Here is an 11,418-nt window from a genome sequence, read left to right as displayed (position 1 = left end):
GGAGCGCAGACATCTCGGGGGGGGCGGCGGGGTGGGGGGGGGGTGCTGGAGGAGATTACAGAGATAGGGAGGGGCGAGGCCAAGGAGGGATTTGTAAACAAGGATGAGAATTTTGAAATTGAGGCGTTGCTTAACCGGGAGCCAATGTAGGCCAGCGAGTACAGGGGGTGATGGGTGAACGGGACTTCGTGCGAGTTAGGACATGGGGGCAGCCGAGTTTTGGATCACCTCTAGTGGACCATTTCCCATACCTCGGGAGCCTCTTATCAGCAAAAGCAGACATTGATGTGGAGATTCAACATTGCCTCCAGTGCGCCAGCGCAGCCTTTGGCCGCCTGAGGAAAAGAGTATTCGAAGACCAGGCCCTCAAATCTACCACCAAGCTCATGGTCTACAGGACTGTAGTAATACCCGCCCTCCTGTATGGCTCAGAGACATGAATCATGTACAGTAGACACCTCAAGTCGCTGGAGAAATATCATCAACGATGTCTTCGCAAGATCCTACAAATCCCCTGGGAGGACAGACGCACCAACATTAGCGTCCTCGACCAGGCCAACATCCCCAGCATTGAAGCACTGACCACACTTGACCAGCTCCACTGGGCAGGGCCACATTGTCTGCATGCCAGACATAAGACTCCCAAAGCAAGTACTCTACTCGGAACTCCTTCACGGCAAACGAGCCAAGGGTGGACAGAGGAAACGTTACAAGGACACCTTCAAAGCCTCCCTGATAAAGTGCGACATCCCCACTGACACCTGGGAGTCCCTGGCCAAAGACCGCCCTAAATGGAGGAAGTGCATCCGGGAGGGCGCTGAGTACCTCGAGTCTCGTCGCCGAGAGCATGCAGAAATCAAGCGCAGGCAGTGGAAGGAGCGTGCGGCAAACCAGTCCCACCCACCCCTTCCCTCAACGACTATCTGTCCCACCTGTGGCAGGGACTGTGGCTCTCGTATTGGACTGTTCAGTCACCTAAGGACTCGTGTTTAGAGTGGAAGCAAGTCTTCCTCGATCCCGAGGGACTGCCTATGATGATGAGTTTACGTAGGGTAGAATGTGGGAGGCCAGCCAAGAGTGCGTTGGAGCAGCAGTCAAGTCTAGAGGTAACAAAGGCATAGATGAGGGCTTCAGCAGCAGATTAGCTGAGGCAAGGCCGAAGACGGTGTTAAAGGCGCCATATAAATGCAAGTTGTTGTTGTTGTTGACTACTCTGCGCAGCAAGGAGGTTAGAATCTCACCCAGATACGCCAATTGATCCCAGAAGCACAGCACAAGGAGAACCAACAAGATCGAATCCACTTAAACAATCAGTCTGTGACACAGCCTGACTGGGTCCTGCACCCACAGATATCATTCCAAATCAGCAAATTGATATTGCAGGGGAGTTTTCAAAAGAAGTAAAACAGTGTTCATTTCAGATGGAATTTATTAGCTATGTGTCATCCAAAAATTGTTTGGCAAAGGAACCATTTATGACACAGTGGCCATCAAGTGGGAGGATGACACAGAATTTACATCATTGCATTGTGCTCAGTTGGTAACCTGCTTGTTCCTCAGTCAGAAGGTTGTGGCTTCAAGCGTATAATCTAGGCCGACACTCCCAGCGCAGTACTGAGGGAGCGCCACACTGTCGGAGGGGCGGTACTGAGGGAGCGCCGCACTGTCGGAGGGGCGGTACTGAGGGAGCGCCGCACTGTCGGAGGGGCGGTACTGAGGGAGCGCCGCACTGTCGGAGGGGCGGTACTGAGGGAGCGCCGCACTGTCGGAGGGGCGGTACTGAGGGAGCGCCGCACTGTCGGAGGGGCGGTACTGAGGGAGCGCCGCACTGTCGGAGGGGCGGTACTGAGGGAGCGCCGCACTGTCGGAGGGGCGGTACTGAGGGAGCGCCGCACTGTCGGAGGGGCGGTACTGAGGGAGCGCCGCACTGTCGGAGGGGCGGTACTGAGGGAGCGCCGCACTGTAGGAGGGGCGGTACTGAGGGAGCGCCGCACTGTTGGTGGGGCAGTACTGAGGGAGTGCTGCACTGTTGGAGGGGCAGTACTGAGGGAGTCCGTCACTGTCAGAGGGGCAGTATTGAGGGAGTGCTGCACTGTCGGAGGGGCGGTACTGAGGGAGTGCTGCACTGTTGGAGGGGCAGTACTGAGGGAGTCCGTCACTGTCGGGGGGGCAGTATTGAGGGAGTGCTGCACTGTCGGAGGTGCCGTCTTTCAGATAAGATGTTAAACCGAGGCCCCGTCTGCTCTCTCAGGTGGATGTTAAAGATCCCATGACACTATTTGAAAGAAGAGCAGGGGAGTTATCCCTGGTGTCCTGGCTAATAACTATCCCTCAACCAACATTACTGAAAAAAACAAATAAAATGGTAATTATCTCATTGTATTTGTGGGATTTGCTGTGTGCAAATTAGCTGCTACATGTTATAATGCATAACAGACACTACAATTCACTGTGTGACGTTTTTCGGGACTTTTCCAAGGGTCTTGATAATGTGTTTTATATTGGGGTTTTTTTTCTAAATGAAGATGGTTGCCCCCTTCAAGCAACCTCCATAAACTCGGCAGAAATTGAGAATGACAACAATTATAATCAATTTCCACCAATCAGGCCACACAATCCGTAAAAACAGCGGCAAGGCGCCAGCCAGTCAGCAGAAGGAAGGCTTATTGCTAACTGGAATCCACCAATAGGAGACAGCAGAAAGGAGTCAATTTCTCCTGTCAATCATGGCAGGCGGAAGGATAATGCTCTGGGAATGACCTCATGTGACTGAAGTTTGTTAGTTACAGTCAGTTTCAGCGGGAGCTTTTAACCTTATTTAACTTTTTTTTTAAAAAAATAAGCATTTTAAATATTTATTCGGTGCAAGGAGTCATAAAAATAAATTCTGCAGCACCAGCACGCGAAAGATTATGATTTTATTTTGCGATTGATTGAGTTTCTTTCGGAAATTCTGGGAACTCCATTGAAAGTTTGCGGTGCAGTGTAAGTATTCATGTTGGATTTTTCGTTCACTTTGCAATTTGCAAAGTGGGGACTTGGAGTTAAATGGAAAATTGCGAACAGTTGGAGATCGCGGGGGGGAGGGGTGGAGGAAAGTGATTTCTAAACGGCCAGCTCAGCGCCTGTGCGCGGGAAAGGAAAGTGATTGATTTTGAAGAATATTTGTATATATGTAATATATCTTGCCACAATGAATTGCAACCTCGAAGTGGGTGGGTGTGTGTGTGTTTCAAAAGACCAGCTGCTTTTTGCGGCGCCGAAGCGTCTGTTAAAAGGCTGACAAAAGGATTGCTTTCTGCGGCCACGTGCGAAGAGGCTGCACGGTTTTATTGAACTTTCTAAAAAAAATCTCATTAAACTTCGGATCTCCGGTCTGATATCTCGCGGGTCTCTCGCCTGACCCAAACCAGGGGAGGTTGAAGTGGTGTTCCCCCCCCCCCCCCCCCACATTTTTTTTTAACCCTTTGAAACTCCAAGTTTGCAATTATTTCTGGAGAAAAATAACATTGGAATTTTATCGCAGCGCTGCGATAATTCGGAATGGAAGTATTTTCTCGAGATCGATCTGCCTCACTGGGACTGGAGCAGCTCACGGTTTAGCTGGTGGGGGTTGTGTCTGGCAATGGTCAAGATGGCAGCAGCCTGCTCAGTCTTGTACTTTTTTTCATCAGCAAATACTCTCTGGATCTGCCACGGTCTTTATTTTAAAAAAAAGGATGTGCTGATTTTAAGCTCGCAGCGTTTGCTCACTTGCATATCTGTAGCGTTCTTTGTATAGTCTGGAAACAAAAAGTGTACACTGCTTAGGGGGAAGAGAAAGAAAGACTTGCATTTCTGCAGCGCCTTTCATGACCACCGGGCTTCCCAAAGCGCTTTACAGCCAATGAAGTACTTTTGGAGTGTAGTCACTGTTGTAATGTGGGGAAACACGGCAGCTAATTTGCGCACAGCTCCCACACACAGCATTGTGATAATGACCCAGATCATCTGTTGGTTGAGGGATAAATATTGACCAGAACACCGGGGAGAACTCCCCTGCTCTTCTTCAAAATAGTGCCATGGGATCTTTTACATTCACCCGAGAGAGCCAACAGTGCAGCACTCCCTCAGTGCTGTCCCACTGCTCCGGCAGTGCGGTGCTAGCTCGATACCGCCCCTCTGACAGTGCGGTACTCAGTCAGTACTGACTCTCCCTCAGTGCCGCCCCTCTGACAGTGCGGCATTCCCTCAGTACTGCAGTGCAGTGTCAGCCTGGATTTATGTGCTCAAGTCCCAGGAGTGGGACTTGAACCCACAACCTTCTGACTCCGAGGCGAGTGTGCTGCCCACTGGGCCACGGCTGACACAGGGAGAGGGCCGGGAGCAGTGGAAGAGCAGGGTCTTTTGGTGATGGGTGGAGCTCCAAGAGGCTGGGACAAGAGCAACCACTGGAGCGGAGTGTGTGGAGCAAGAGATAGGTTGGAGTCACGGGACTGTGAAAGGGAAGCGATCGTCGTTAATGTGATGAGACCAAGTTTGAGGCCATGGAGGCGACAGTTGGACCAGGAGAAATGATTCGGGATGGAGGATTATCCAGGATCTGGTGACCACAAGCGTGTCAAAGGAGGCCAGGCTGTTATTGAAATGAACGAGATGTGAAGTCCTAGAGCTGGAGGTTGGAGTGCGAGAGGCCGGCGGGGTGGATGGTGATGGTTGAGGAAGTGATTGAGACAGCCCGTTGGTTAAAGGAACTTAAGAGTTCTGAAGGGCATGTGTGATGAGGAAGTCAAGCTGTGGTGGGGGTTTGTGAGGGAGAGTCAATGCGGAGGATGAGGTTGAAGAAGGAAGGCAAGGAAATTGCCGGGGGGGGGAGGGGGTGCAGTGGCAAGTTAAGGTGGACGTTGAAATCACCAAGGCATTGATGTAATCCAAGTGAATGGTCCAGAGCGGGGAGATGTTTCAGCGTGGGGATTTTGAGACGGGGAATGTGTGTTGTGGGAAGTTCCCTGTTTTTCTACCATAGTGGGTGGGGTGGGAGGGAGGAGGACTATGGAAAATACATGGTGAAAAAGGTGAGAGAGAGAGAGACCCCATAGTGTTGTCTTTCAGGTATTGAAGGCCCCTTGAGATGCCGAGAGGTTGTTTTCCTCTGACTGACTGGGGAGTCTAGAACCAGGGGTCACTGTCTCAGAATAAGGGGTGGGCCATTTAGGACTGAGATGAGGAGGAATTTCTTCACTCGGAGGGTGGTGAATCTCTGGAATTCTCTGCCCCAGAGGGCTGTGTATTCAAGACAGAGATTGATTAGATTTTTGGGCACTGAGGGAATCGAGGGATCTGGGGATCGGGTGGGAAGGTGGCGTTGAGATCGAAGATCAGCCATGACATTGAATGGCGGAGCAGGCTCGAGGGGCCAAATGGCTTATTCATGCTCCTAATACTTATGTTCTTGTGTTTACATTGTACCTGACTGCAGCTCTAACGTCAGGGCAGCACTGTACATTCAGTGAGATGGTGTGTGGGACGCAAGAGCTGACTTTTTCGAGTGCCTCTGAAGGCGCTGTTACCACCAGCGTCAGACTGACCGCAGTCAGCGTTTGTTGGCTGTAGCTGGGCTTGGCAGGGGCTTGGCAGGCCCTTGGTTGATGCAGGCCGGCAATGGGCCTTTCCGCTTGCCGACCTCTGCTCATGCAGCGGCTAGTGTTGCTTGCTGCTCTTTGCGAAATCCGAGTAAACTGGGCGGGTGGTAGAATTGCGTGGCTTGAACGGGATTCCTTGGGCACGTTCATTGATGCAGAAGGTTGTCAAATCCAACAACAACTTGTATTTATATAGCGCCTTTCACAGTGAAATGTCGCAGGGCACTTCACAGGAAGATTGAGATTAAAAAAATTTGACACTGAGTCACATGAGTAGAAATTAGCGCAGGTGGCCAAAAGCTTGATCAAAGCGATCTGTTTTAAGGAGCGTCTTGAAGGAGGATAGAGAGGCGGAGAGGTTTAGGGAGGGAGTTCCAAAGCTTGGGGCCCAGGTAACAGAAGGCACGGCCGCCAATGGTGGAGCGATTATAATCAGGGATGCTCATGAGGCCAGAATTTGAGGAGCGCAGACATCTCGCGGAGGTGGGGGTGGGGTTTGGATCACCTCTGGTTTACGTCGGGTAGAATGTGGGAGGCCAGCCAGGAGTGCGTTGGAATAGTCAAGTCTGGAGGTAACAAAGGCACGGTTGAGGGCTTCAGCAGCGGATGAGCTGAGGCAGGGGGCGGAGACGGGCGATGTTACGGAGGTGGAAACGAATGGTTTTAGTTATGCTGCGTATATGTGGCTGGAAGCTCATTTCAGGGTCAAATATGACAGAGGTTGCGAACAGTCTGGTTCAGCCTCAGACAGGAGTTGGGGAGAGGGCTGGAGTCAGAGGCTGGGGAACGCAGTTTAACAAGCTGTCTATTAAATTTTAAGACAGAGATAGACAGTTTCTAAACCGATAAGGGAGTGAAGGGTTATGGGGAGCGGGCAGGGAAGTGGAGCTGAGTCCATGATCAGATCAGCCCTGATTTTATTAAATGGTGGAGCAGGCTCGAGGGGCCGAATGACCGACTCCTGCTTCTATTTCTTATGTTCTTAAAACACTAGGTGAAAGAAATGGAGTGAGTGGTTCTGTGCAGTCCTGAGGGTCTGGGTTTTTTTTAAAAAGTCAGTGCTATGCAAATTGTCAATGCTTCCATGTAAATCATTGGGTTCCTGGAACTTTAAATATAAAATTCTCTCTTCCTCCCACCCTGTTCATTTTGCTTTTAACACCACCGTAAATGGAAAGATCTGCATGCCAATCAGATAAGACTTCTGCTCGTTGGATTTTTGCTGCCAGTATTGAGCTAGTCTCTGGTTAAAGCCAAGGGTTGCGTTTGGTTTTGTGTGTGGGGTGGGTCACTTTTGTCTCGTCTCTTGTGAGATGATGTTTTGACTATGTTGCCGTTTGTGTGACAGCAGAAGACTTGAGGCTGTCTGATCCACAATATCCTGCCCCATGTTTCTCCAAGGCTTATCAGCAGCTCACTTAAAGCCTTCTCTTAAAATGGGGGAGGGGGGAAAAGGGGGAGAGAGATTTATATCGCTGGGTCACAATCTTGGAACTCCCTCCCTAACAGCACTGTGGGAGCACCTTCACCACACGGACTGCAGCGGTTCAAGAAGGCCACTCACCACCACCTTCTCGAGGGGCAATTAGGGATGGGCAATAAATGCCGGCCTTGCCAGCGACGCCCACATCCTGTGAGCAAATTTTAAAAAATGTAACTTCTCAGCTGGATTTATGAATCAGCTGACCTCTGCTATTTTGTTTGTGATGCCTAGTGAAGTCATGAGACTGATGGTAAGAAAATGTTGAAATCTCTCCTCCTTTCCGCTTCTGTCTTTCTGACAAGGAAGGGAGGAATGCAAGAATGAAAAGAAAGCGAAATACTGGAAATCGGAAAAAACCCCAGAAAATGCTGGAAACACTCGGCAGGTCAGGCAGCATCTGTGGAGAGATCGAGCGAGATCGATGACCTTTGCTCAGAAAGACTTGCATTTCTATAATGTGACAATGACCAGATAATCTGTTTGTGATGTTGATTTGAAGGATAAATATTGGCACAGGACACTGGTGATAATTCCCCTGCTAGTCTTCGAAATAGTGCCATAGGACCTTTTATGTTCACCTGAGGGGGCAGACGGGGCCTCGGTTTAATATCTTATCCGAAAGACAGCACCTCTGACAGTGCAGCGCTCCCTCAGTACCGCCCCGCCGACGGTGCAGCGCTCCCTCGGTCCCCTTCTTTTCCCCCCCCCCTGCACTTGGGAGCGTCAATTAGATTATATGCTCTAGTCTCTGGAGTGGGACTTGAACCCACACCCTTCCTGACTCGGGTGAGATTTGCCACGGCTAACATCATCTAACCTCCCTTGCCTCATAGAACACCCTGTATTCTTCTCCCAGTCCACATTTGCATACCAGTTTGTGGTCTGCTCACAATGGCTTTAGCAGTTGGCAGATGGCTCCCTGCTTCTCCATCTCTGGGTCATGGGCGGGTGCCTGGATTCCCTGAATGAGCTGATCTTAATAATGACTGAAGATTTCCTGTGTTAACTGGCCTGCACAGACCTGATAATGGGGTTACAAAGTACTTGCAGCACAGAAACCGGCCAATCGGCCCCATGGGTCCGTGCCGGTGTTTATGCTCCACACCAGCCTCCTCCCTCCCATCTAGCCCCATCGGCATTAGTTCGATTCCTTTCTCCCCCATGTGTTTATCCAGCTTCCCCTTAAATACATCGATACTATTCGCCTCAACCCCTCCCTGTGGCAGCGAGTTCCACATTCTCACCCCGCTCTGGGTAAAGAAGTTTCTCCTGAGTTCTCTGTTGGATTTATCAATGAGTATCTTATATTGATGGCCCATCAGCATTGGAGTTCAGAAGAATGATAAGGGGTTGTGGAGCTGAGTCCATGATCGGATCAGCCATGATCTTATTAAATGGCGGAGCAGGCTCAAGGGGCCAAATGGCCTACTCCTGCTCCTATTTCTTATGTTCTTATGTTATCCCTTTTGTGTCTCTCATCTCTCCTGCCTCCCACCCTATCACAGACCTCCCTTTTTGTTATTTCCTGCCCTCCCCCTTTTTACTGCCCCTGCACTTCCTTAAGAACCTGTTACATCTCGAACACACTCCAGTTTTGAGGAAGGGTCATCGACCCGAAACGTTAACTCTGTTTCTCTCTCCACAGATGCTGCCTGACCCGCTGAGATTTCCAGCATTTTCTGTTTTTATTCCAGATTCAAGCATCCGCAGAATTTTGCTTTTGTGTTCTGTTGATGGCCCCCTAGTTCTGGTCTCCCCCACAAGTGGAAACATCCTCTCTACATCGACCCGATCCAACCCCTTCATCATCTTAAAGACTGCAACCAAACTGTTGGGCTTGGACCCATTGTTGGCATTAATTGAATTTAAATCTGACTTGTGAATCAGGAGGGTTAAGGTAGCACATTCGGATTGAGACATAACAGGGAGTGTTGCTTGGAGCTTGGATACTCTGGTCTGGTTTCCAGTTGGCCTAGAGCGCACATTTAACCAGCTTTAGCGGCGTCGAAATGAGTACTTCACTAAGGAAAGCTGCTAAAATATTCTTCCATTTCTGTTTTTTTTTAAATGGAACCTTGGGATTGAGCAGATACTGTTTCTCTGTTGCCTCTGGCACTGAGCTGCTGATAACAGAACAGACACACTGTTGCCATAGTGACGGCATTGGCTGCAGGACACGAGGCGGACAACTTTTATATTTAAAAAAAACCCCCTGAAATGTAGTTTATTTGAAAGCCCTGCAAATTTTTCCCTATGTGGAAAGGGCTGGGGGGGGGGGAAGACTAATTGGATCGCTCTTTCAAAGAGCCGACACAGGACGATGGGCCGAATGGCCACCTCCTGTGCTGGTTTTAATTGCTCCACCATTGGCGACCGTGCCTTCAGCTGCCTGGGCCCAAAGCTCTGGAATTCCCTCCCTAAACCGCTTCCCACCTCTCTCTCGTCCTTTAAGACGCTCCTTAAAACCTCCCTCTTTTGGTCACCTGCCCTAATTTCTCCTTATGTGACTCGGTGTCAAATTCTGTCTGATTTACCTTGGGATGTTTTACTACATTATCGGGGACTTTATAAATCCAAGTTGTTGTTGTTGTATAAATCTCTGATTCTAGTTAAAAATCTGCAGGATGGCTTCTGTGAGAATTGAAGCCATTTTCAGCAGCATTCATGTTTTAGTGCTACAACCAATTCCACAAGACCATCTGGTGCAAGTTTCTGTCTCTCAGCAGTAGAGCGAAACTGTGTTTCACAACCATCACCTTGCGTTCTCATTCCTCACACTCCTTCCCCTCCCGCACCACACACAACACACCCAGGACTTTGGCAGGGCTTTGGTGATACAACTGTGTTTAAGTTGAAAGAAAAGAAAGACTTGCATTTATATAGCGCCTCTCACGGCCTCCGGACATCTCAAAGCGCTTCACAGCCAATGAAGAACTTGGGAGTGCAGTTGTAATGTGGGAAACGCGGCAGCCAATTTGCGCACAGCAAGCTCCCACAAACAGCAATGTGATCATGACCCAGATAACTTGTTTTTTTTACTGATGTTGATTGGCCAGGACACCAGGGATAACTCCCCTACTCCTCTTCGAAATAGTGCCATGGGATTTTTTACATCCACCTGAGAGAGCAGACGGGACCTCAGTTTAATGTCTCATCCTGAAAGACGGCCCCTCCGACAGTGCAGCAAAGCACCTGGTGAACTGTATTTCTGAACGGAGTGGTGTCCTCGAGGAGATGTTTTGGGGAGGGGGGGGCGGTTGCAGAATATAAACCACCCCATAGCTGCTCACCACTGCTAGGTGGGACAACTCGGCCCAGCTCTGAGCCTCGTCCACAGTGTCTGGGTTTTTATGCAGTGATTTATTTTTCTCTGGGTCTGTTGGCTGTCGGGTGGGGCAGTTCGTTTGCCACCTGCGGCAAGATAATCCACTTGTGAGTGTGTAACCTTTTCCGGCCCTACGTCCCACCCAGTGCCTCCAGTCCTCTGACTGTTGTCCTCTATAACCGCATCTTCTCTCTTTCTGTTTCTCCCCCCCCCCCCCCACCCCACTCCACCATTGGCAGTGCTTTCAGCCATCTTGGCTGTACTCTGGGGCTACCTGCCTGCCGCTCCCCATCTTAAAAACCTCCAAGAACTATTGTCTTGCTTTTGGTCATCACTAGTGCTAGAGGTGTCTTGAAATGCCTTGGATGTTTGCTATGTTAAAGGTGATTTATAAATGCAAGTTTATGGGCAGTCTATTTGACTGTATAAGGCATCACAGCTGAGCCTGATCCTGTCCGTGCCCTTTCTAGAAGGGGTATCTGGCTTGCAATAAAGACTGGAAGCCCTGGCTGTTTTTTGTTTTTCCTTTTCTTAGTCCCTCCCCACCCTCCCACTTCACACTCTGGGGCAGTGTGGTAGCCTGGTGATTTGTTCCTTGAGTAGTAATCTGCCCGGTCTAAATCCATTGATGTGTGGGTTCAAATCCCACCACGACAGTTTGAGAATTTAAATTCGGTTTTAATAAATTCAAAAATATCTAGAAATAAAAATCTGATCTCTGTTGAGGGGGGGGGGAAAAAAACATTTGGTTCACGAATGGCCTTTAGGGAAGGAAACCTGCCCACTCTGGGCCTAAATGTGACTTCAGTCCCACACCAGCCAAACTCTCAATTGCCCTTTTGAAGTGGCCCAGCAAACCACTCCGTTGTCCAATGACTTTCTCAAGGGTGACTCTGGATTGGCCACAGCGGCCAGCGACGCCCACATCCTGGGAATGATTTCAGAAGCTCGCCACATCAAGGCTGTTCTCTTGATAATTCGATATAGAC

General features: G+C 49.8%; 1 protein-coding gene across 1 annotated transcript in view; it reads left to right on the top strand.

Moving 5' to 3' along the window:
- Window positions 1-2,771: 2,771 nt before the first annotated feature.
- cdk4 (cyclin dependent kinase 4) overlaps window positions 2,772-11,418 on the top strand; it is a 36,867-nt gene continuing 28,220 nt past the window's right edge. The window contains exon 1 of the mRNA XM_070869659.1: window positions 2,772-2,985. The gene's annotated coding sequence lies outside the window, so the exon portion shown is untranslated. The remainder of the gene's footprint in view (window positions 2,986-11,418) is intronic.

This window comes from Pristiophorus japonicus, chromosome X, assembly GCF_044704955.1.
Source record: "Pristiophorus japonicus isolate sPriJap1 chromosome X, sPriJap1.hap1, whole genome shotgun sequence".
Taxonomy (NCBI): Eukaryota; Metazoa; Chordata; class Chondrichthyes; family Pristiophoridae; genus Pristiophorus; species Pristiophorus japonicus.
Note: the sequence above shows the minus strand (reverse complement) of the source record. Positions and strands in the feature narration are given on the sequence as shown.